Source organism: Sardina pilchardus, chromosome 2 (genome assembly GCF_963854185.1).
Source record: "Sardina pilchardus chromosome 2, fSarPil1.1, whole genome shotgun sequence".
Classification (NCBI taxonomy): domain Eukaryota; kingdom Metazoa; phylum Chordata; class Actinopteri; order Clupeiformes; family Clupeidae; genus Sardina; species Sardina pilchardus.
In genome coordinates, this window is record NC_084995.1 from 29,305,077 (window position 1) to 29,332,553 (window position 27,477).

General features: G+C 42.7%; 1 protein-coding gene across 1 annotated transcript in view; it reads left to right on the forward strand.

The window, feature by feature from the left end:
- The first annotated feature begins 3,702 nt into the window (after positions 1 to 3,702).
- Positions 3,703 to 27,477, forward strand: part of stag1a (STAG1 cohesin complex component a) — a 44,165-nt gene continuing 20,390 nt past the window's right edge. The window contains exon 1 of the mRNA XM_062525501.1: positions 3,703 to 3,849. The gene's annotated coding sequence lies outside the window, so the exon portion shown is untranslated. The remainder of the gene's footprint in view (positions 3,850 to 27,477) is intronic.

The window sequence follows — 27,477 nt, forward strand, 5'->3', positions numbered from 1 at the left end:
GGATGTCCACTGGGAAGCCCAAATGCACTAGAGAAATGGTCTAGTCTCAGAAGAGAGAGAATTCAGGCTTTTGATGAAATAAAAAAGATAGTAGACTTTGCAACCATCGTGCACAGAGACAGAGAGGACCTGGTCTGGGCAGAGAGATGAAACACGTTGAGCCATACAGTATGAAAGGTATAATAACATACTGCAGCTACTGAGATGGCAAGCCACTCAAGCCCCACATCAAAACCTTTTTTTAGGTGAAATTGAAACTGTATATACCAGATTGAGTGCATTTCTGTCATGCCACCGTCAGGACTGTAGGACGGTATCTCCCCCATAAGATTGATTTCCAAAGATCTCACTGTGTTTCTCTCTTCTTCCATTGAAATCCAGCCTTGCGATTGCTTTAGTCTTGTCATGTCACTGTGGATCGCTACCCAGAAGCCCTCATTCAACCCCTCCGTGACCAGTCCTCCTCTGCCCCCAACAAACTGTTCTGTCACATCGCCCGTGTTGGGTTTGTAGATGTGCTAGAGGAAAGGAAGTGCATGGTAAGTGCATATATAGGCATGTCAGGTTTTTAGATGCGTTAGGAGAGGAGGTACTCTTGGAAGAGTTGGGTCTTCAGGAGCTCCTTGCTCTAGAGAGGGACGCCCCTGTGGAATTTGTGGCTCGTTCTGGATTGGAGAACTACATTATGAGAATAGACTGGATTGCCTATGTGCTTGGTATATACTGGTGGCAGTGGCAGTGCCAGACAGAGGAGGAACACAGTGGGCAAAGGATTACCTGCCTTTAGAAGAGCATTTAAGTACAGTAAGTGGGAGCAGACTGAGGGATCACTTTGTAAGCGAGCATTAGTGACTTCATTTGGATGCAGTTGGCTAAAAGTAACCAGTGAGCAGCGGAGTAACATGTGCCCTCTTTTGTTGATTGAACACCAGATGCACCACAGTGTTTTGGGTCATCTCTTCCACCACACAAGCCAGGAGGCCCGTTAGAAGGGCGTAAGAGTCGAGAGGTAAGCATGGGACTTTGGTAGCAAATTGGTATTTAAAGGTGCAGTGATTTTAAGCCCATACAATTCTTTGTCACATTCAGAGATTATTTCCACACAGTCCGCTAAGTGCCCATTCAATTGTACATAATCCGGAAAACTGGATGCAAACAAAGTTGGGGCAGCCTGTCCCCCAGACAAAAACAAAACCCTGTTCCTCTGGGAATACTGAAGGGAGGGCTGAGCTCTCTAATGTGTTTCGTTTGGTCCTTGGTTCAAACATAATGTATGTTGTTTTGGACAAAAGCATCTGCTAATAATTGTAAATATAAACACAAACATAAACAAATGTGACCTCCTGCACAATGGCTGATTGCACCTTTAAACATTGCTACTAAGGCCCATGTGATTCAGACAGAAAAAGCTATTGTTGTTGGACTAGGGGCCTTAATTCACATGCAGCATGCTGATGATATCGTTGCAGTGTGTTTGTGTGTGTGTGTGTGTGTGTGTATGTGTGTGTGTGTGTGTGTGTGTGTGGTCCCCATTGTAGGATTTATGTCTCAGATTAAGATCTGTCCCTCTGGGGACCAGAATTCTGCTGCAGGTTTTAAAAACTCAAGGGCCAGATACTGCAGCCTCTGCACCCAGTCAAGCAAGGTAAAGGGCATTACCATTTAATGGGTATGCAGTGGCAAGGCAAAAAACAGGGATGGAGGGAGGAACAGAGAGGCTGAGAGAAAAAGGGGAAAAAAGAGGAGAGAGAATGAGGCTGAGGCGACTGTGCTGACTGAAGAAAAACTGATGATGAAGGGGAAAAGGGAAACATGTTTGAAAACATCACCTAAAAAACTCTCTCTTTTTCGCCAGGAATATGCTTGATCTCATGCTGCCTCCACTCATCTGAGCAGAGGGGTGCGGAGTAATTCCACGCCTGTGGCCTGTTTCAGGAGCTCATCAGATTGATGAAACGGAGGCCTCTTTCCTCTTAATGATCTTTAAATGGACTTGATTGATAAGAATGTATTGAGAATCACACATATTCCATATATTCACTGGGTTTCTGGCAAATGTTTTGCAAACACAGGCACTTTTCCAGCTTATTTGACCCAATTTCCCTCACTTTGCCATTTCTCACTTATTCATATATATTCAGCCTGTCCCAGAAAGTTGATCCACTTCTGATCCACTTTCAAGCATTGATTGTGTTGATAAAGATATGTGTGTAAGGTGCCAACGTCAAAAATACACACAGACACATGCTAACAAAGTAGAAACGTTTAATTTAATTTATTCATTTAATTTGTTAGGGACCATTTTTAGCGATTTTAGCGATGTTAGGGAGCATTTTTAGCGATAGACATAAATGTTGACGTTTGATGCGATGCATTTTAGCCTGTATGGTTAGTTTACATTCTGTTGAGGAACTGCAAGCACAGTGAGTGTATTCAAAAATGATGGGAGAAAATCGGCCATGTTTTTATACAAGGGTGACCTACTGTAGGGCACCGGGCTTTTCCATGTCACTCCGAGACACCACTGACACACTCCCCACTGTCTTCTGATGTCTGCTAGCAGAGTAGGCCAGTGCAGGTCACTTGACCCCAGATAAGAGCAAAGGTCATGTCCCTTTGTGGCTCTTACTCATCTGTGGCCCACCCAATCAGAGTCTTCACATGATTCTGAATTGTAAAGGACTAAAATGATTTAAATTAAATGAGTTGAATTATGTGTGATCTAGAAACTATAACATTTTTTATGTTATCTTAAAATAAATGTTATAATTATGTTACTAATTGTGTATTACTTGTAATTTTGTCTGCATTTTGTACTAGATTTTGAACGTTATGTAAGTTTGATGTACATGTAGCTCCTGATGTGGACTTAACAGTCAGAGGACAGTTCTAATGAGGGTCAGTGACAACTGCGCTGCTGAGGCTCTATAGGGGTGAACCAATCCTAAAAGTTTTGGAATGGATTATTGAAAGTTATGAGAAGCGGTGCACAGTGATATTTTATGAAAAACTTGATGTTCTGGCAGTTATTGTCAATTTATGAATTTGTATAGATTTGCCGGACACATAGGCCTACACAACCAATGATAGCAACTTAATTGTTGCTGGCAAGCGCACAATAGGATTATATGTTATTGCAATCATATAAATATATATATATTGTAAGAGTAATTTTCAATTGATTTGGATTATGGCTGGAGTGTCTTCCCATCTGCATTCACAGTTAATGTTCCCCACTAGTCTGGGTAACCCCGACGCACCTGTTAGCAAATTGGAATTTCCTCTGCAAATGTACCCCTGCTATGACCCCACCCCCTCCCAACAGACACACGAATTGTGTCCATCCAGTCATGACATTAATTAAGATAAAATAGGCAATGGTGGACCAAGACACTGGAGGTTGCATGTCCCTGTATTATTCTCATGTTAAGGCCTTGGGCTATAACAGCTAAACCAGACAAAACATCAGCTTCAAGATGTCCAACTCCAAGTTCACGGTTTTAAAATTAATTTCATGAAATGAGAATAAAACAACAAAGAAAGAAAGAAAGAGAGAAATATGATGTACAGGACACAGTCCCTTTATTAGGATCCCCCGCCCCCCCGCCCTCGGGGTGCTCCTCTGCTGTACTACTTTGTGTCCGCCAGAGGGCACTCTGGTCCCGGTCTGTAAATGCGCCATTCGATTGAGGAAAATGCCACCAGATGGCGGCTTAGGATTGCTGCTCTTCTGAAAGGCGCGGTCCCATTTCTCGGTCCAAATTTCAATTAAAAAATCTTTAAACTAAAAATAATATTTTGCAGTTTTAACTCCAAAGTCGATAATCAATACAACAATGAGCGACAAAGGTAAGTTTTTTTCGGTTTGGGGCATTTTTGGTACTGTGGAAAGCTTGATGGGGTACAGATTAAAGATGGAGGACAGGCAAAGATAGAGCTGGTGGGGGATGGGTACACGGAGGCTTGAAGGAGCGAATGCTTTCTTTTTCCCCGTTACATTATCTGTATTTGAGAGGATTTCTCGTCGGGCCACTCTGGCAACACGTCCGCCCGTAACATTCTGTGCGTATAGTGCCAGCAATAGACATTTCTCTGTATTCTCTGTCTTGTCATCAAATTATAGGCATGAGACGTTTGTTTAGCTAACGTTAGTGAAAGGCGTGCAAGAATAGAAAGTCTATGCATTGCCTTGTCTGGCTTAGGGAACCGCATTGAACAGTGTCGATTAGCCAGCTAGCCAGCTAACCTAAATTATATAACGTTGTGTTGAAGCATACCTGGAGCTAAGCCTTTTCTGCAGCCGATTTTTAAAACGTTAATATTCAAGTACCATCATTTGATCACCGATAACGATTGAACACTATGATATAGCTAATCATGTTGTTAATTGCATTTTTCATGCATGTTGTGGCAATGTAAATAAACTAGGCAGCGACATCATTGTGATTTTTTTTGTATACCCTAGTTGTTGACTTTGTTGCCATGGCAAAACACTCATTCTGGAACTGATGATAATGGTTACCATTGTTTCTGTTTTGTCTTCTTGGAATGTTACCTGGATACAGTTTTTGGCTCTCACAAAAAATGACGTGTTTATGGTAAATTTACCCGGGAAATCTGCGCAGGGGGATAGGCTACAGGAAAGACAGCGCATCTAGGTCTGACTGTAAAAGATGTTGGCCTAATTGGCTTAAGTGCATCTATGCTAGTCATGCTGTATGTTTTTTTTTTTTTAGTTGACGATTTTCTTACACAGCGGCTTAAACAGTCAGTTATCAAACAAAGTTGTGATGCCAACAATTACTTTGTAGCCTACCATCCATCTGGTATGACAGTTCCTTTATTTTGTCACGCGAAAAAAAATATTTACACCCTATTTTCACTGGCTGTTAGTGGAAAATCCTGTCAACATTGATATCAATCTCAGCCATTCACTTCTCTCAGATGGGCCCTGTCAAGATAACATACACATGCAATCTACAGCTGTTTAAATTAATATCCCACTTTCAAAACTTTCTGGTGATGATTGTTTAGGCCTACCTCATAGGAATGGAGACATAGGAAAAAGAGTTTTATTGACAGAGATGCACAAAGTGATACAAAGAATTGTTTACATGAGCATTCACCGGTATCTCTTAAGTTGATAGGGAGGGAGCAGTCTGGTGAATGTAGGCCTACTACTGAATTGACAGGAGGATAAGGTGTCTGATGTGAATGACACTAATTCAAAATAAATATGATATGGCAGTTGAACTGTCACAGTTTGAACGCAGACACACATTGACAAACACTTAATTCCCCTGGTCTTCCAGATATAAGCAAAATAATACATGGAGTAGTCCATATCCTGGATTTTTTCTTTAACCTTGACTCCTGACCTTAACATTAAGTACCCTACATATTATTGTTATGGTATATGTATTAAAAGACATGATATCTGATTTGCAATTCTCTAAACATGGTCTGGTAAGCAGGCTTGTGCAACATTCTGAATTTTAATTGAGGTGAGAAACAGGATCTAGAATTACAATGAAACAAAAAAGTATTGCAATTCAATGAAATTCAAAGAAATTCATATAAGCTTAGGCTACATAATTTAAGGAGAGTCTTTAACAATGTCACTTCACAGTATGTCAGATATGATTGCATCAAACACACTACGTATAACTATTAACAGTAACCAAAGTAACCTTCCCAACACTGAGTATATACGTATGAGCTTCAACACATTATTTCTGTTGTGTGACTGGAATTGCCATGAATGTAATTCCACTTCCTGTCATTCCAATTCCAACTCAAATTCAACTTCCTGTGGGCCGGAGCCAATTCAGTTCAAATTCCAATGCATGTTTTGAATTGAGGCCAATTTTAAAATTCTGAACTTTGCACAAGCCTGCTGCTGGTAAGCAGCATTTCAAGTCAGTAAGTTATTCTGTAGCGTTATATTGGGGAAAAAGGAGGCCTGTTGGAACACGTTCCAACATTCCAACATTCTAGGCTACCCTGTTCCAGGTCGTAGTGCCATGTGACTTGAGCTAGGCCACAGGGCACAGCAGGCCCTGTTTGACTGAACACCAGGCTTGGATTTTGATGGGCTGAGCTGCATAATTGTCTCATTTGAATAAGGATAACAATGACAGTGAAACCTCAGTGGCAGATCTAGTCACAGTCATATAGTCACAGTCAATGCATTGCCTAAAACGGTAGACCTTCAAAGTACACACTCCTAAAGTTAGTGGCATCAGTTTGGTTTATTTTGCGAGAGGTTGTTGATATATGAGCTGAGCAGCTAATCAAATGACACCCCTCTTTTGGGCTTTGAAGCACCATGTTTATAAACTAGGTTGTGCCGGTCTGAGCCATTATGTTTGTTTACCATTGGGCTTGGACTGTGTACAGACACCATACTGTATTTTTCGAGCAAACCTTGATCAGGTAGTGGACCATGAGAGGCAAATAGCATCTGGGTAAAAAGTGTAGGGGACTGATGTTGACCTATATTTAGAAGCAGTAATTCTCCTGTAGTGTTTGAGGAAAAAATATGAGCTGTTAGCTTAAACTGACTAAACTAAACTGAGTTAATCTGTCCAATTAAAAAATCAGGCTTTACTTTTGTTTACCTTTTGGAGGCTCTATTTGAAAGGCTGTTGTTGGTACCTTGTTAAGTCCTTCTTTTGTGCTCATTCTTTCTGACATATGGCAGTAAACCAATATCAACGGTAGATCCTTCTCTTTTTTCTGCGTCTGTGTTCTGGTAGGATATAGACTTGTGTGTGCATCAACATTTAAGGTTGCCCCTGCTAAATCCAAATGCTTCTTCAGGTCCAGAGACTTGAGTTTGGGTCTGTGTGGAGCTGGCCAGCTGTTCAGCATTACACTGTCACTACCATTTTTAGTGTCACAGACACACACACACACACACACACACACACACACACACACACAATGTTTCTATCTCTCTCTCTCTCTGTCTTTCTGTGTTCAACCTATTGTAAGACCTCAGTTATAAAGTCAGAGTGTATGCCTGCATGTTTCTTTGCCACTTAGGACACCATTTTAACTCAGTCTTGCAATAGCTCAGTATTATCCAGCCACCTCTATATTGATTGCTGCATCAATTTGTATTTCAAGCCAGCACTTTCGGAATGTGTTAATCTTCTATCGGCACTGTCCTCTCTCTCTCTCTCTCTCTCTCTCTCTCCCTCTCTCTCTCCCTCTCTCTCTCTCCTGTGAGCCTCCCTGGAAAAGTGAACACAAGCTTCAAATGAAAGAGAAGAGATACAGGCTACAGGTAGTAGGGCTGCGTATTGCGAGCAACCTCACGAGACGACACACATCATGACACAGAGGCCTTGATACGACACTTGCAATACATGTTGATGCTGAATAAAGACCATGTTCAAAACGGAATGCATTCCAACAGCAGCTCTTCATAATTCTGTACAAGAATTCTGTCATTCTTGAAAGCAAAACCGTAGATTGCGCAGCTTCTTTTCAGGCCCACAAGTATAATTAGTGTGCACTTTAAAACTTAAAGTGACCTTTTCGGCTTTTAGCTTTTTGATTTTGTATTGATACAGCAGCCTCTGTATTGATGCATATCAACAGTATGACATGGAGAGAGCACAGCCCAGGTACAGTTAGCCTACACAGTAACACTGTGGCTATGTGGACGTTTCTTCCCCCAAAAGCCCTCATGCTTACTGTCATCATCCCGAAAAAGCCCTCTGATGACTCAGCTCAATGGAGAACAGCATTGGGGGGGCAGGGGGAGGGGGGGGTGGTATTCTCTGAGGTAAACTGGTTCACTTGTGAGGTGTGAAAGTTGTGCCATCGTCAGCGCCCTACAAGCACTCTGTAAATTGTCTGCCACAGAGTCTGTTATTTTTCATGCTAGCGGTTTCTCATTTTACTGTCATGCACACTACAAATGATGACCTTGCCAGTTGTTGTGATTTGGGGTCTGTGATGATTCGTTGTATATAAATTCACCGGGTATTACTCAGGGTATAGGTGCAGTGTAGAGACAATATCACTCAGAGCAACCCAGGAATGCAGCTTTTCTTTTTGGTGATAAAAACGCATTCCTCTGACATTCCATGGGAAACAAAGGTGGGAACGCAATTCTGGAGATAGGAGTTGAAAGATACAACAACACAGCAAGGACAACCGAAGCGTCTAAAATAAATGTAATTGTGTTGAAACCCTGTTGCCAGAAATACTACCGGAGGAGGTCTAGGAATTTGACAGCTATACAAACCGCATTTGTCTTAATCTTTGACAAGTTGACAGAGTCTATCTAGATCTTGGAACCAAGTGGGTACAGTGGCAGGACCACAGCAATAAATGTCAAGCTTTTAGTTTATAGTTTGTTCTTTTCTCACCTTTAATATGGTGATAAAATGAATCTCATTATGCAAAGTCCAAAACTTCTCATGTGAAAACAGTCAGTGGATTACAACTAGGTGTCACATGAACCTGTGGAGATGACCTTGCTTTAAATACCTGGGGGTCATTCCGTGTCAAATCACCCAGTGCCGGAAAGTGACCCTCTCCGAAAAAATCTGAAATAAATCACAGGTGTTTGTAGACTAGACCTATGCACAAATCTGAAATATTATACCTGGATCACTAATGGCTTAAAATCTACAGCCCTTTGAAGCTTCAAGTCATTTTAAGCATTGTAGTGAACAATCCTTTTTGGTCAACTTGCAACGTTAGTGGTTCTTTTGGTATTTCACACACATCAGTGAAACTATGTGAATGGAAGCACATTTTCCTGTTGAATTAAGAAATCTAATCAGATGAGACGTGTCTTGTGTAATGTCCCCTCTGCAAAGCTCTGAAAATGGCTATAAATTCATTATGTGAAAAGACATCATCACTTTTGAAGGCTTCTCATTCGAAAGGTATGTGCCACAAATTTCATCAGGTTTTTATCCCACTCATATATGGACTATAAGGTCATGTCCATGCATCAACTTTGGTTGTAATCGTTGTCATATTGTCAGAGCATTTTGTTTTAATTGGGCTTGATTTTCAAAAAGCCCATTTTCGTCCTATCATTTCACCATGTGGACAGTTAACAGGATTTTTTTTAATTTTACCATATCACATTCTGTATGTGAGGATCATCTGTCCAAAATTTGGGCTTGTTGCTGAGTTTCTTTATTGGAGATATGATTTTTGGAAAATATTCTCTATAAATCCACTGAACTCGCATTGGATCTGCAGTACCACTTTGCACCACATGAGGTGCTCTTTTAATACAATGGAAGTCAATGGAAGAGTAAAAGATTCACTTGTTTGCTGCACATATCCAATCTAAACACACATTTTATGGTTCATGGTTGAATTGCTTTTTCTGCATCCGGCAATGCACTGAATTTCAGGAACCCCCCCCCCCCCCTTTTTTAATGTTCCTTCATGACATTCATTTTCCCACTTCTTTCCCAGATAACATGGAGACAAACCACTGATCCACCTTGATGCTTTTTGTCTCTCACAGAGGACTGCATACCAAGCATATAGGCCCCTTCTCAACCTCTCTCCTCAACTCTCGAGGAAGGTCCTCCAGGCTCATTCCCACTGATCTAACTAACACTGGATATGCTATCCTTTGCTATTGTTGCCGCCCCATCATTCTTTATCTATATCAGTGGGAACTGCCAAAGATGGCAATTATGCTAAATCCTCTTGCTGCATGTATGATGACCAGTCAGTCTCATGTGTGTATAATTTGCTTGATCCGCTTATTTTCTCTAAATAAGATTTATTTATGAGTAGTATGTTGTTCATGTTGCAATAATTACTTGGAGAAATTCAACTATGAACCATAAAATGTGTGTTTAGATTGGATATGTGCAGCAAACAAGTGAATCTCTTACTCTTCCATTGACTTCCATTGTATTAAAAGAGCACCTCATGTGGTGCAAAGTGGTACTGCAGATCCAATGCGAGTTCAGTGGATTTATAGAGAATATTTTCCAAAAATCATATCTCCAATAAAGAAACTCAGCAACAAGCCCAAATTTTGGACAGATGATCCTCACATACAGAATGTGATATGGAAAAATAAAAAAAAAAATCCTGTTAACTGTCCACATGGTGAAATGATAGGACGAAAATGGGCTTTTTGAAAATCAAGCCCAATTAAAACAAAATGCTCTGACAATATGACAACGATTACAACCAAAGTTGATGCATGGACATGACCTTATAGTCCATATATGAGTGGGAAAAAAACCTGATGAAATTTGTGGCACATACCTTTCGAATGAGAAGCCTTCAAAAGTGATGATGTCTTTTCACATAATGAATTTATAGCCATTTTCAGAGCTTTGCAGAGGGGACATTACACAAGACACGTCTCATCTGATTAGATTTCTTAATTCAACAGGAAAATGTGCTTCCATTCACATAGTTTCACTGATGTGTGTGAAATACCAAAAGAACCAATAACGTTGCAAGTTGACCAAAAAGGATTGTTCACCACAATGCTTAAAATGACTTGAAGTTTCAAAGGGCTGTAGTTTTTAAACCATTAGTGATCCAGACATACTATTTAAGATTAATGCATAGGTTTAGTCTACAAACACCTGTGATTTATTTCAGATTTTTTTGGAGAGGGTCACTTTCCAAATGTAGCTGAAATTGGGTGATTTGACACGGAATGACCCCTGGTATGAGCTCCATACTGAATGTGCTACTGCTGGTTACTTGTGACTTGCATGCTTGTATGTAAACAGAGCTTTAAATAGCCTTGCTTGGACTCCCCCGCACACAGAACAAGCTATACATAACTGGTATGGAGTCTTTCATTTGATTCAGTATATGCCATAGTCTTTCATTTGAAACAGTATGGGTAAATGGTATATAGGGTCTTTCATTTGATTCAGTATGCGTATATGGTACATTTACTGTATGTACATATATGTAGTCTTTTATTTGATTTAGGGTAAATTGGATCCTTGCTTGTATTACGTATTGTTTAACTTACAAAGCAGATAGAATCCACTGCAGCCTACATGTTGTTTACTGATCTTTTACAGGTGCTCAACAACATAACCTCAGTAATGATGCCAGACTTTTATGGATGCACATAGTCTGTGATAAATTAATGGTGATAGATGAATGTATGTTATTGATATGTTATGTATAGTGCAGTGGTACACTTTGGACAGATATTGCCAGAGCTTTCTAGAACTCAAAGCCTTTAAAATCCCACAGTTCTCAGTGCCACATGGGTAATGAGTAAAATGTAGCGGCCCATAGCATAAATGATCCATTGATGTCTGTCCTCTTAGTATGGGGAGCTGCAACCTTTACAGGCCCAAGGCAGCTCTTCGGCAATTATGAGTGGCTGTTGGTCCTCATCTTATCATAGCTGCAAAATCAACAGAGAGCAAGCGAGAGGGAGAACAGTTGGCAGTGGCGTGCTCATATCCGATCTAACTATTCAGCCGGACTGGCTTTGGCTTTGCAGTTTGAGTGATGTATTTAACACAGTGCCACGCTTGACCCAAAGAGATATTACAGGAGAGCCACTCTGTGCTAGCTAGGTTGCATGCAAGCTTTTAAACTGTTTTAAATGACAACCTCCATATAGTACTTTAGTATAGTACTTTAGTATAGTACTTTAGTATAGTACTTTACTGTATGATATTGGAACGCAGGTAACTGGCGTAGTTGTTAACAATAGGAATGTGAAAGCTAGAATAATTCTACATTTTTGTTGCTAAATGTAAGTATCGGCTTGTGTGAGCCAGTAGAACTCTTGTAAACTGTTGATATCAAAGCTTGAAAAGTTTCTTCCTGTCTGACCACTGTCTCTTTAGTTTGTAATAAATTCTCTGAGGGATGTTGGAATCATGAATAGAAGGTCATAAATCTTCTTCAAAGCGTCAGTGAAACAGCACTATGTGTCTTTGACTGGAGACGCAGTACGTAATAATGTAACCCAGAGCTCTCAGGTGATGTGTGTGTGTGTGTGTGTGTGTTCGCTCCCCCGGTGTCGGGCCGTGAGGCTTCAGACCAGCGTAAACTGTTGAATCAGGCAGAGCCGAGCCGAGCCCTGCAGGAGAGTTTGATGCAGGGCTGCTCCAGTGTGCCGCTGCAGCCTCGCCTCGGTCTGCCTCAGCCCTACCTGGGTGTATAATTGCAGCAGGCTGATGTGATTGTGTTTGATGTCCTCCTGAGTACTCTCACGCTCCATTTAAAGTAATGAGGAGACTGAGCAGGAGTGATCTGCACAAATAGCCCGTGCACTACAGGAATTTGCTCTGTTGATTGAATGCAAACAAACAAATGGCAATGTTTGTGTTCCCAACAGCGCGCAATGACTTGGATCTGGGAACTTAAAAGTTAATTTCTTATGTATCTACAGTAGATGCATCATAAACCTTGCAGAATATGGTGTTGACTTGACAGCTAGACATCTGGTCAATCAGACGACCATCGTTGGTTTGATTCCAGTTGCTTTTCTCTGTTAGTGTTGTTGGTTTTGTTACGGGTAAGTGTCAGCAAGATGAATATGATATTGAATTATATATGGTCTGCACTGAGAAAAAAAGAGCTTCAACTTTGGGTTCCTGAGAGGACGAGTTGCATTGATGTTTTCTCACACAGCTTGGGTCTGCTTGCCAGAGGCTATAAATGAAGGACGACTTGCAAGCTTCATAAATGTGGTCATTGTCAGGAGTCGTGCCAGCATTTTATGACTAACATTATCGGGATGCGGGCCCTGGTTTAGTTGCTCTTCATTATTTCTGAACTTGAAGGATCTGTTCATTTTATGCTTTGGATCATTAATCATAAATGTTTACCAAGACCTAATTGATCAAAGAGCAAAATGTGAAGAAAAAAAAAAAACCCTGAGCAAACACCTACACACAGCAGACCCAGTATGTGGTATCTGGGCAGGAGTGACACGAGATGCTAAGCCTATGGCTGTGCATTTGCCCTGAGGTAACCTTGTGCGATCGTGTTGGAGAGTGTTTAACAGATTAAGGGGCTGGTTGGCCGGCTCAGTGTTGCTGAGTGAGAGCAGACTGATATGTGTGGGGAGAAGAGGCAGACTAGCCAGCAGCAGCTCAGTCTGACATCTCCACAGCCCTCTAGGGTCAGCTGGGAGATTTCCAATTATTTTTCTTCGGTGCGGCGTCGTATAGGGAAGTGTGAGTGCGAGTGTGTGCACATTCGTTATCTTACCATAAACTCCTGCCCGGTGTTAAAAGGGAATGTCAAACAGGAATTGAAAGGCGCGTTGCAGAGAGAGAGAAGGACAGAGAGAGAGAGGGAAGAAGAGAGAGGGGAAAAGACTGAAAGAGTGAAAAGGGAGCTGTAGGAGATGTGGTGATATGAGGGCAAAGTGCGGAGATCAGTGCTGTGTTGACACACTGGTTCACTCATCCTCTCTGCAGACACTGGAACACCCCCCCTCCTCCTCCTCCTCCTCCTCCTCCTCCTCCTCCTCCTCCCCCCCTCTCCTCTTTCCTGGTCTCCATTTTGTGCAGGACTCCGTGGCAGCAGCCATGCTGAGCGGTGGTGCTCTGCTGGAGCCTCTTGCGCGGCTGCTCTCTGCCTCTGTGGCTGGGTTGGTGTGCGGACGGCTCTGTGGACGGCCTGGGCCGTGCTGGCGCACACAAGATAGATGGCTCCTGTCTGCGCCTGTGTGATACTCACAAATAAAAGCCAGCGGCTCTCCTGCCGCTTTAAATCCCATTTCCCAGCAGTGCTCCTTAGTCTTCAACTGATTATTAGACTGTTGCACACACACACACACACACACACACACCAGCTGCTGCCCCATAGCTACCACACACACATACAGAGAGAGAGAGAGGCAAAGGGGAAAAGGAATAGGACAAAACAATCTGAGCATTTCAACAAAAAAGGGGGTGGGGGCTGATGTGATGCAGTCCAACAGGCATTCGCAGTCTCTCTTCTCTTCAGTGCTTGGGTGTAGTCTTGACTGGGGCCTCTGGCTAAAGTGGCAATTAAAAATGAATTTGGCGGCAAGTCGGCTTGATGAGACACCTCCTGGGCGGGGGCCAGTCGAGTGTGCGGACCCAATCCAATAAAAGCGCTCCACATACGGGTCAAACATCTGCAGCTACGAGCAGCAGTTTGATGCGCAACTACTTATCTATTATTCATTTGTTCATTCATAGCAGGGTCCCCTCGCCGTCTGCCTGAAATTTTAGACTCTTTGGGCTCAGCCGGTCATATATGGTTTTAATCTCCACTGTGTTTTATGACAATGTTTTCTGTGCCATAACCTTGATATTCTTCCATTTTAAATTGAATTAAAAAAAATTGAGCTGGGTTGCCAAGATACGCTAGGTGCATAATTGTGGCAAGCTATGCATTACCAGAGCTGACAGAAAACTGGAATCAACCTGATAATACAACCCATCTGCCCTTCTGTCACAACATATCCATGTCTCTCTCTCCCTGACTAACTCTGATTCATATGCAAACACACCATTGATCATCACATGACAGTATGGGACTACAGTTTATCATTGACTGCCAGCTGAAAGAGAGAGTATGTTTCTGCTTAGCCTTAGGCAGAAATAGCATATAGGCGTTCACTTGTGTCATTTACCACCTGTTTCTCTGAAACATGTTGTCTGGACATTGAAGCCGGCCATGCTTTGTAAGAGCATGTTGCGCGAGGGCTGTGTAGCCTTCACTGCTTACAAGGCTGTTGGCACAACAGCGTGTTTCACTTGACTTGGTATTTTCATAATTTATTGCAAGTGAGATCCTGAGTGACTGTAAGGGCTTGAGCTGCTGCTGAATGTGATGATACGTAAACATTTAAAAAAAACAGCATTCACATATCTGGGCATGCCAGAAATTCATCTTTTTTACTGAAGAAAAGTAGGAGTCTAACCCCAAATGTGCATGATAAATGGACAAATATTTTAACTTTCTTAAGAAATTGTCATATGAGTAATGTGATTACTATTATGTATGGGAGTATACAGGTAGAGGATATTAGTGCTGTCTTCAGAGCTAAAGCATATCAGACTGTTTGCCTCATAATATAGGCTCTAGCCGACTAGCTGTTAGCTTGAGGGAAAAGAGTAGTGTTGGCTGTTTTGTTCTTTCTTTGTTCTGTTTTGATGTTTATGTGAGCTCTCCTCTGGCAGGCTTTAGTTTTTATATAATCTCATAAGTAAGTAACATAAGCAACTTAAATTGGACTTGGGCTGACCATAAAAAGATGTCAAGAGAAGTACAAGTCCAAAATACTGTCCCTCTTCCCTCTCAATATTCTTATCTTAATGTATGTCTCCTTAAGGTCTATTAGGAGAAATGTGTGAGATCAAAAAGCTGGTAAGCTTAAAAGCTGGTATATTTCTCATGAGACGAAGAAAATACTTTTTCAAGACAAGAACTTGCCCTTTGCCTTAACGCCATTAAAATGTTGCATAATGTTGCATAATGTTGCATAATGTTGCAAATGTGTATAAGTAAAGTCAGTGTTTTGGGCCAAGTGCCAAGTTTTGGGCCAACCTGAAAAAAACCCTAAATAACAAGAAGCAAATCAAGTCAGAAGTCGTAGAGTATTTCTATATTCTATTAATCTCAATCAGAATCCCATTAAGGCCTATATGCCTTTGAGCCTTATACCCACACAAGATATTGATATAGGTGGTACATGAAGGTGTCAATGGTTTGTTCAATTACAATCAAGGTTTCGAGGCAGTAATAGGCTCACATCAGTAGCCTATGCAGCAAGTGTGGGTACAACTGTTAACTGTTTTGAGAATTAAACTGAAGCCTTCAATTTTTCATTCTGAAATTGATTTGCACGTCCTTCCACATAAAATCCAAGTAATGTGAACCCCCGGAAACTATCTGCTTATTTTAATACCCATAGATAATAGATAGATAGAGATACAGTAGATAAATAGATAGACAGCCTTGAGTAGATGTGACAACGTATCCATGTATGTGGAGAATTCCTCATCATGCCTGGTTTGTTTTATTAGGTCCCATTCACAAGGCCAAAAGCATTCTTTGTGTGAGCACCCTCTGAATAAACTGACAGCATATTACAGTGCTACATGCAAGGGTGACGGGGACTCCTACAGAGCACAGGGTAGAAGTTGGACAATCTTTTAGCTATGATTTTCACCAGGCCCATCCCTGCCTCTGTAGTGCCCAATGTGTTTTCTTTTTTTTGTTCATGTTTCAGGTTTACAATCAGTGTTGGGGAGTAACGCATTACATGTAATTGAGTTACGTAATTTAATTACAAAATAAATGTAACAGTAATATATTACAGTTACTGTAGAAAAAAATGTAATTCAATTACAGGTACTTTTGACATTTTTCAAAATTACAATTTGAATTACATCTCAATATTGTCAGCAAAACTTTGCAAATAATATTGTATGTAAAAAGAACTGTTTCCCTCCACAGCCATAGTTTGATACGGGACCTTCTGATAGGCTCTATCACGTCTACAGCGCCATCAGCGTAGGCCTACATGCCTGCCTGTAAACGTGTTATGATTATCATTATATTATCCTCACAAAAAATGTGATGCTAATTCATGTATTGAATGTCCTTGCTGCCTTGTGTGCTTGTACAGAACTGCTCGGCAGCCTGTAGACCAAGGCCGAAATCTTAGCATGGATTTGGGGACTATATATGTCATTCAAAAATCGGAAAAGTAATCAAAAAGTAATCAAAAGTAATTAGTTACAGTTAAGCCCAAAATTATTAGCCCCCCTTATGAATTCAGACATAATCCTTTGTTTATACATGAAAATGACCATTTCCAAAAATGTGCCTAGTTTATATGATTACAGAAGTGCAAAGACAGTATGCCCACAAAGTTTGATGATCATTGTTTACTCATGCTCTGATTTGTGACAAGAAAAGCAAAAATTTACATGTTCAAAATTATTAGCCCCCAGACCATTAATAGTCAATAGTGTAGCCTTTCTTTGCTTCAACTGACAACAACTTCTTTGAATAGTCTTTTACTAGGTTGGCACATATCTCTTAAGCACTCTTTAGCTCCAGCTCGTTCAAACTGCATGGTTTTCTTGTATGGACTCTTGCGTTAAGCACGTGCCACAGATTCTCAATGGGGTTGAGGTCTGGTCTCTGTGTAGGCTATTCCAGCACCTTGATTTTGGTATCCTTTAGGACCTGGTGGTGACCTAAGCCTAGACTAAGAGCAGGCGTCTTGAAGTTATCCCTCAAAAGGTCAACATAATCTTTCTTTTTCATGATCCCATGCACCCAAACAAGGCTCCCTGTGCCTAAGACAGCAAAACAGTCCCATTACATGATGCTCCTACCACCATGCTTCACTGTGGGAACTGTATTTTTATGGTTGTAGGCCTTCCCTTTTTTCGCCAAACATAGGCAACATCCATGTGCCCAAACAGCTCCAGTTTAATGTCATCAGACCAAAGGACAGTTTTCCAAAACTCTTTTTTAGCTTTTAAATGTGCATGGGCAAAGTTCAGTCTGACTTTGAAGCGCCCCTTTTAGAGTAAGGGGTTTTTCTCAGCCGATAACCTTGGAGGCCTCCACAATAAAAATCCCTCGCTACTGTCTTCCTCAAGACTTAAACCCCAGAGGTCTCAAGGTCAGCAACTATCATTTTGGCGGCTGTGCAGGGTTGCTTGCTAACATCCCTGATGATTTTTCTCTCTAGATTGAGATATTTAGCATTTTCATCCACACTTAGGTTTGTTATGCACAAACTTGGAACTCTTTGTACTTTGTAATGATGCCTTGCACGGCTGTTCTACAGACTGTGAAGCATCTAGAAATTGCAGTATAGCCTTTCTCCATATTATAGGCCTCAATTATGTTCTTTCTGAGGTCCAGACAGATTTCCTTTATCTTCAGTATGCCTGTAAAGGCAGTCCCCTCTCAGACAGGTGTTCAAGTGCCTGTAGGCCTGTTCCTTGAAGTCTTTAGGTAAACAATCAATGCTGGTTGGGTGTTCAGGTGTTGTCTGGACATTAACTAACTGCAAAGGTGTGGCTTGAAAGGTGACAGGTTGGTCGTGTGCGTTTAAAAGCAAAAAAATCACATGGGGGCTATTAATTTGGACCACTCCACTTTTCACACAATTTGAGATTAAGCATTCCTAATAATATATTAACACTCCAAAATGCACCAGATTCTACATAATAACACTGGCGAATGTTTGATTTTTAGATCTTTAGATTTTTTGAATTTGATCAGGGATGAAAAATTTAAGGAGAATTTTAGAGTAATGTTCCAAAATTTCAGGGGGGCTAATCATTTTGGGCTTAACTGTACGTTACTCATAAAAAGTAATTCAAATAGTTACACTACTATTACATTTTAAACAGAGTAACTTGTAACTGTAACACATTACATTTCTAAAGTAACCTTCCCAACATTGTTTACAATTAGCATTATAATATGCAGCAATAACATTACAGTGTGCAGGAATGTAAAGTAAGTAATTTTGGCATCAGGACAGATATTCATCAGTATGTAGCCTAGCCTACTTATGTGGGCCAGCATGGACCACCATGTGAAAAAAAAAAAAAAAAAGGCTGTTAGCATGCTAGTTTTTCAAGCCAGCAATGCCATCATAGCTGACTGTGACAAGATCGGGTTTCATGGGTAGGCTAGGACTAGATTGATACCCTTGAGTTGTAATAGTAAGCTGTGTCATCCTGTAGAGTTTAAAAAATATATACATATCTTTTGGACTGTGTGGACTATGTGGAATTATGTAGGATTCGAGCTGTATGTTGAAATACAATCGCTAGCTGGTTTGCATGTTCACTTCAATGGATATCTGGACAACACAGAGCATAACATAAAAACAGTTATTTCTTTAGGTTACATCCTCTTGTGTACTATTGAAATATATTTAATAATGTATCATGATATGCATAATACGAAAACTCTTAACCATGTACGACTACTCCAGAGCACACATAAGTTTGGGAGCTTTATCAAGCAGTTGTTATGCTACAATACAGTAGCCTGGGTGTTCCCAGGCTGCCTTGCGAGCGATTTGATTCCCGCTGCTAAGGCAGCCTGGAAACTACCAAAGATCATTAAGGGCGGAGCAAGATACTTCATGAGAAGCCACTTCCTGGAACCCGAATCGCAAGAGGGAGGGGGGCAAAATGCCCCTTTCTGCAGAGCTGTTCCATTGAAGTCTATGGGCATGACACCCCCCTTTATGCAGAGGAAGTGATCCCCATTTTGTGCCCATAGACATGAACTACGACGAAGTATCTTGCTCCGCCTTAAGGATCTTTGAATCTACCGCCCTATTTTTTGCCTCAGATATGGACCAATCACAGAACAGGGGGGGAGCAAGATGATGATGAGCTATGCACAGACGCATTTAGACATCCGTGGCGCCCAAAGAACGGATCTGGGCATTTTTTCAAATACGAGAAAATTAACGTTTGGTTGCCAGACCACGTCTCATTGAGAAGTTGTGGCGCTAGCCAGGCTAATAATACTGTAGTGCTCTTCGGAAACACTCAAAATATCTAAAACTAGAAAAGCACTCAGAGAGCGCAAACCTCCGCCAAGTGAAAACATTGGATGTTGTCCTGGATCCAGACGGATATGGATTACTCCCATGGTTTCTTCCTTGGGTCTCCTTCCCCGAAAATGTCATCGAAATCCATCCATAACTTTTTGAGTTATCTTGCGAACAAACAGACAGACAGACAGACAAACAATCAAACCCTGATGAAAACATAACCTCCTTGACGGAGGTTATGATTACTAAGAAGGATTTCACCTATTGCTTAGCCCTGCAATTGTTTTGGGAAGCAAGTTAGGATGGTAGAGTATTCACCGATTTAATTCCCATTCCCTGCAAACTACTGTCTGTGGACTAATCTGCCCGTAGTTCCTGCATCTCTTTATCTCTCCAGGGTACTCAAGGTTTTCCTTGTTGCTATCTAGCAACACTCTTCTGTGTTAGGTCCCCTGCTGTCGAGTGCTGGGCTAACAGTAGTAATTTTCCTGACCAATCCACAACTCTCAACCCCCCACCCCCCATACACACCCCATACACACCCCTGAATGAGATTCCTTTCTCTCAGGTGAATGGGCAAAGTTTACCCTCTCTAGTTGTTCATATCAGCAATTGTTGATCAGAGAAAACATGAATCATTTCAATTGTAGAAGATTATTCATAATGCTTCAAGCTGTGTGGCTGGGTGGTGTGTACTTTCTTTTTTCAAAAAGACCATGAAAGTAGCCGTGAGTTAAGACATGCATCTACAACAATACAACTATAAGTAATCAAAAATTCCCTGCAGTTTGTGTAATTCCACTTACTCCCACTTATTTACTAACATTTGTTTTCGAAGAGATATATATTTCATATTGATTTATTAGATCGTCGTCTGGATTGTAGTGGTTCACTCAATTGGATTAGCTTTTGTTCCTCTGAACAGGTAATGGCTGGGTTTCCCAAATTTGTTAAGAACTTCTTAGGAGCGCTCCAAGAACATTCTAAGAACGCTCCTAGAGCTTCTTAACAAATCTGGGAAACCCGGCCAATATCAGTTGTTACCAAAGATGCTTTGCAGGGCCTGCAGTGTGGCTCAGGTTTGGGTCCTCACGGACTATCTTTGGGAGTGGAAAAGAAGCATTTCTAAATCCACAGTGGATACACCGCTGGACTACATTACTTTCCCATCTTTTCAAGAGCGGAATTCAAAAGAACACAACTTAAACAGAAAGGTGGCATTTTGTTCACACTCAATATTGTGAAGTTAGTGGTCCAATTTGCTTTGCCTCCGTCTGCAAGTTGGTTGCATGTGGTGTACCCGCTCACCTTAAATTGATTCTTTGTTAAAGGGTGTTCACATTTGTTGCTGTGGAGGAATTGCAGCATTGAGATGTGAGTGATCAATCCTTAGACTATAGTCATTATTCCCCCCAGCACCTTAGACTGTGAGCTCACTGAGAAGAAAGACAGAGAAAGAGAGAGAGAGAGAGAGAGAGAGAGAGAGAGAGAGAGAGAAAGCAGGAGAGCGAGGAAGCTCGGGTCATTAACGAGAATCTGTCGAGGTGTAAAAAAAAGACAGATTTGCAAGACTGTGTGTGTGTATGTGTGTGTGTGTGTGTGTGTGTGTGTGTGTGTGTGTGTGTGAAGGAGTTTATCAGAAGGAGAAAAACAGAATATATAACTGCAGAGTCTCTATTGTGGATTATTTTTTCTGACATAACCTCTCCCACAATTTGCGCGCACACACACACAAACACACACGTAAGCAGCCTCAACAGCAGCAGCAGTCTTGCTGGGGGTAGATTAAAGAGAGAAAATGACTGTGTTCTTAGGCTGCCTTAGCCCAGTCCATCTGTGTGGGGACCATTAGCGAGCCTTTAAGCTCTCTGCTCGCATCGTTTCGCTGATGTGATGAAACAGGCTTTAGGCTGCGCTATCCCAGCTACTCGGCACCGGCAGTCTCCCAGGATAAGACTGCAGTTACAGACACACACACAAATAAAAGCAGAAGGCTGACTCAGCCGACGTGTCACACAAGCTCAAGACTCAAGCAGTGTGCTTTCCTTTTTACATGCGTAATGATCGTAATGCCTGGGCAATCATTGGATCGGACTGCTGTGCTGGAGCTGTGTTGTTCTTAGAAACGCTTTTGCAATAAAAGTTTTTTTTTTTGCCTGTAACTCTCATCATGTCTGATGCTCTCTCTCGTCGTTCACCACATCATCAAACAATGACATCCTCAGGGACCTCAGAAAAGAAAGACTCAAAGTGAAAAATTCATAGAGCCAGCCTAATTATTTTTTTAAAGAATGGAATTATCTTTCTTCAGTAGACTGAGAGGAACCCACTCTCATCTCCCATAATGCTGGATAACTTATGCCTCACAAAGAATTTTGTATTTGCATTTGCAAAATTGATACAGAATGGTAATATGTTAGGTATAATCTGGTATATTTTTGGTTTGTTATTTCTTCAGAATTCCTTCAGTAAGCATAAGAGAGGAATGGTTGTTGATGTGTTATTACCTCCGCCAAGGAGGTTATGTTTTCATTGGGGTTTGTTTGTTGGTTGGTTTGTTTGTTTGTTTGTTGGTTTGTTTGTTTGTCTGTCTGTCTGTTTGCAAGATAACTCAAAAAGTCATGATTTCGATTCAATTTTCTGGAAAGGTCTGAAATGACCCAAAGAAGAAACTTACATTATTTTAGTGATCCGTATCACTGTGGATGCAGAAGGCAGTTATGTCTTTGCTTGGCGGAGGTTTGCGCTCTCTGAGTGCTTTTCTAGTTTCTGTTTCTGTATGCTTTGCCGTCTCACTTGCTGTATCAGAATCTTTAAGGTCATTTCCTCAATCTGATAAACCACAGGACTTAGTTACTGAATAGGCTTATGAATTGCTAGTGTATAGCCCCTTTCAGACATTATAGACTGGAATCTGGACATGATGGAAACTTAGATGTCGCGGGCTGTAGGAACACAATTGTCCACATTATTTGACCTAGACATTACCTTACCTGCCCCCTAGTTGTAATAGTAGTTATGCACATACTGCAATAAAGGTGGTTTTATATTGGATGTTGGGTATTCAACACACTCGAAAAATCCACTTATCACTGGCTACGAGAGACAAATTTGTGTAAAAAACCAATGTTGATATGTTATACAAGACCTGCACATATAACTATATACTGTAACTATGTGAACACAGTCAAAGCAAACCAAGATAACAACCATTGCATTGTGATTTAGCGATGGGCTATGGCCAGATTATCACAATCAGGGGTGCCGCTGGGGGGTGGGAGATTCTAAGGACCCAGCACTGACAGGGGGCCCCCATAATAATGCTATATATCAGTGTGTGTGTGTGTGTGGGGGGGGGGGGGGGGATTATTGTCTGTCGTAGGGCCCACATTTTCTAGCAGAGCCCCTGGTCATGAGCCTTTATTAGCCAGGCTTTTGGCTACCGCTTGGATGAGGACGATCTGAAAGAGCAACTTTCAATCTACAGGATGTTCTTACAAGTGCATCTTTGGGAAGTTGCGGCAGACAAAGAAATACATTGCATTTTTAAAGGAAAATAAAATACATGTTTTCAGACATTCTATTCGCATCGTCCTGAGCCTATATTGTGCGCCATATGCCGACCGTAGAACGCGTCAACCTCCTCACCTTAACCACCCCGACTAATTACTCAGGGCCACGTCCGTGTGTGAGGGTCATGCTTGAACTCTCAAGTCCGCGTGGTGTCCAGACCCAACTTGGACATTGTCCGGACATCTTGTCTACAGAACGGCAACTCATTCTTTGTTCACATTGGCCTCACGATTATCTCTATTGTCATTTGTGACCTGCTGCAGACTTATACCTCAATCCTGTGTGTGTGTGTCTCTCTCTCTCTCTCTCTCTCTCTCTCTCTCTCTCTGCCTATGTGTGTGTGTGTGTGTGTGTGTGTGTGTGTGTGTGTGTGTGTGTGTGTGTGTGTGTGTGTGTGCGCGCGCGCGGTCATGTTTGCATATGTGAAGACGGTGGGGGGTGGAGGAGGGGGGCTGGGGTGGAGATTTGCTTCCGCGCGCGTGCGCAGCTCTGTACTGTAAGGCACTTAACATGCATGACATGTACTGCAGAAGGCAGGCGTTGCCATGGCGACGGTGGGTAGGTCATAAGCCGTGCATGTGATTGGATTGGCTGAGCGGCGCCAGGCGAGGCGAGGGAAGGCGGGCGGCAGGTGTGAAGGGCTGCCAGAGTACACCATCTATCTGTCTCCACGGGCCCTACACGTGGGCTGCTCTTCTCTTGGGCTGTTTTTCTTTGTCTTTGTATTTTTTTTTGGGTGCGTGTGGGGGGGGGGGGGAGTGTGAAATCTTTTGAATGAGCATTTGGATATCATTTGAAACTCAACAAGGAAGTGTTCTTTGTTTGATGTAGGTCTGTTTGAAAACAAAACGATTAAACAACCTGATTTTGATGGGAGCTAAAGGAGATAAACATAAGCTCCACCATTTATTTGTTCAAAGAAAAGAGTGTCGCCTCCATCTATTTACACGCTATCTTTGTCTCACTCTGCTTTATTGCAAGTGAACGGCCTTTATTTTATGGCATTAAGAAATGTGGCGTATTCATGGATCAAGATGACTGATCTAATGGAGTGTGTCTGGGAGCTGTACACAATCAGAGACCTGCAATCTTAGTTGCTATAATTGCCAACACCAATTTCGATTTGGGTAATCAGATAGAACAGAGTAAATGTACTTTTGTACCAAATGAAAGCTCTCTGTCTTTGCTGTTTGTAGGTGAGTGTGTTTGAGTTCAGAGAGCTGTCGGCTCAGATATCTTTTCAGACGCGGCGTCTTCAGAAGAATGGGCCTCGGTGTGTGGCTTTTGGAGGAGTTTTATGACATCCTTTGCAAAGCTTGAAGCGGAAGTTGACAGCTGAAATTACAGCTTTCAGCCGCAGTCTGACTTCATCCTCTTAGCCCTGGGAGGGAGGACTGTCAGAGAGGTCATGAGCCAGTGATAAAACAGCCTCTCGTTCTGCGTTGCCCAGACAGAGTATGTGTACAGATGTATTGCACTCGCAGGAGAGATGGAGACTAGATGATTGTTTTGAAGACTGTGAGAGGTTTTCTTTAAGTGCTAAGTGCAAGTCAGTCTCTTTACTGTATTTAATCAGATTTGGTCAGAAAGGAATGCTCTCATAGCTTGCTGTAGAATTCCCCATTACATCTTTGCAACAAATTGGACTAAGCTTTAGGTGTCGTCCTTGTCACATTTCTATGCCCCCCCCCACCCCCCCCAAAAAAATCCCCTTCTTGTTCTTGTTGCAGGACACACATTCCTACACATTTGCCCCAGTACCAATACACTGCAGAGTTCAGCTATTTGAAGGCTGCATTGGTCTGCTTGCTGTGCCAGTGAGGTGTCGATGAATGGATTGACCCCTGTGGTTCTCCTCTGGCCTCGGTGACCTCTTTTATTCTCTCCCAACCGCCGCACTCCCCCGTCTCTCGTGCGCCTGCCCCCCCCCCCCCCCCCCCCCCCCCACCATCCCTGACCAGCCATGTGTGTGAATCCGGGTGTCAGGGAGGCCAAACAAGGCTGTTAAGGGAGGGGAAGTCAACCATGTGATCTGTGTTGTTTTCCCTCATTGACTCAGGCTCAAGGGACATGCTCATAGTTGGCTCACTGAGTTAGAGGAAGCTATCACTGCTGTCCATGCAAACACAGGTTTGTTGGAGTAAGCTAGCATCTCTGTCCACACAGATACAGCTTTCTCTAGTTGAGACGCTAGTCCAGTGAAACCTCCATGTTTCAGATTAAATTGGTCAGTAGAGGAAACGGATCACTGCAATGAGTATTCATGTTCATGTTGACGTAGAGGAAGGGGTGTGTTGAGATGAATGATTAATTTATTACTGTGGTGGTCAGAGTGTGTAGCTCAGTGATCTGATGGGTCAGCCTTAGTTCAAAACCCAGCACTTGAGGCTGCATGTTGTGTCCTTGATCACTGTACTTTATCTACGCTACTTCAGTCCACCCAGCTGGAGATGAGTCGCTGCTCGGGCTGTTGGGTAATCCTGACTGGTGTCCCATCCAGGGGAGAGCTGGTGACTCTCATCTGCTTAGCACCACAGAGAGCGAGTATTATCACAGCTCCATTAGCCTCCGCGGCTACAGAGGGATTAACTTAACTGTGTTTATGGAGAGCAATGCTAACATTGCTGTTCTCTGCTAACTGTTTACTGTAAGAATTGTCCATGAGGAGCACATTTCTGTAAGGCAAAACAGAGTCTTCAAGGCAATATCTTCTTAACATTTCTTAAAGACTTCTGAGGCTGAGCTCGAATGCCAATTTGGGAGAGAAGACAGACAAGCTCTTTGGTCTTAGACTGCGTCTGAGGGGAGCGAAAACAAACCACAAGCCTTGGCAGTTACTGAACCAACACCCATGAAGCCTTGTCATCCCCTCCAAATCCCAGCCAGCACCGAGCTCTGTTACAGCACACCCCGCACCTGGCCTGCCTGCCCGCCAGCTAAACACCTATTGCTCTCAGTCAGCTCAGCTGTGGGCTCACGCAAACCTTTCACATGAGAGGAAGAAATTGGCATTTGTTCTGAATTTTTAGTTTGCACACTAAGCTACTTGAGTGCAGTTACTACACACATGCTGTGTGTCTATCTCTCCCTCTCTCTCTCTCTCTCTCTCTCTCTCTCTCTCTCTGTGTGTGTATGTGTGTCAGGTGTTTTACTGATGTTTAATGGGATTCTCTTCAGGCTCCAGTTGTGCTGGGGACGAGATTGTCATCTCACATAGTTGTGAAGTCGTGCAGTGCAGGTTGTGTGTGTGCGTGTGTGTGTGCGCGCGTGTCCTGTCTCCCTCAGGACTGCTGGGAGGCGCTCCGCAGGGCTGAGCTGTGTGTGTGTGTGTGAGAGGGGGGGGGCACTTCCTGAACAGTTTCCCTCTGCGCTCTCGGAGTGTCTGTGTCTCACGTTCACGCTGAGCTTGTTATCCGTAATAAAAATTGACCCCTCCGCTTGGCTGGACTCTAGCGCCGCTGCACCAAAAACAGCATCTCACTGGCGTAGCGTAGCGCGCCGCGCTCCTCATCCAGCCTCCACAAACAAATCACACCTCATCCTTAATTCAGTGGCTCAGACACACTCGGGTCGGGTCGGGTCCTGCGAGCGGCAGGGCATTTCTGTTCTCAGATCAGATCAGATCAGATGAGATGGCTGGCGTGCTTTGGCAGTGTCTCTGTCTTACTGTAACCTGGTGCTGTCTGTGTGGGGAGACTGCGCTGCTCTCTGTGTCTCGGCGGCGAGTCCCTGTGGAACGGCAAGCTCTCTGGATTCAGCGGTCCTCTCGTATCCTCTTAGATCATGTTCCAGGTACATGGACACAGCAGCGCTACACGATCTTCCCTTAGTGAAGGCAGTAAAGCATAGCTTGAAACACCACACAGTGGAGATTGTGTGTGCGTGTGTGTGTACGCGTGTGTGTGTGCGCGTGTTTTTGTGTGTGTGTGTGTGCTTGTGTGTCTGTGTGTGTGCATGTTTTTGTGTTTGTGTGTGTGTGTGTTTTTGTGTGTGTGTGTGTGTGTGTGCTTGTGTGTCTGTGTGTGCTCGTGTGTGTGTGCGTGTGCATGCTCGTGTGTCTCTGTGTGCGTGTGTGCGTGTGTGTGTGTGTGTGTGTATGCGCTCATGTGTGAGTGTGTGAGGACTGAGGACTGTGTCCTCTGCCTTTTATAACTCTAAAGACTTCCCACTGACACATTCTTTTCGGCTGTTCAGTGTGCATCCACTTGGGAACCCCTCCGCTTAGCGCTCTCCCTTTTGCCGTCCCCTCTACAGCGCGGCCAGCAGGCCATCCGAGTGCAGGGCTCTATTTGTGTCCACGTCCTGCTGTCGTCGTGTCTTTTGTGTGGGCCTTCCTGCCCGCTGACGTCCGCTCCTTCCGCTCCTTCCGCTCGCTTCCG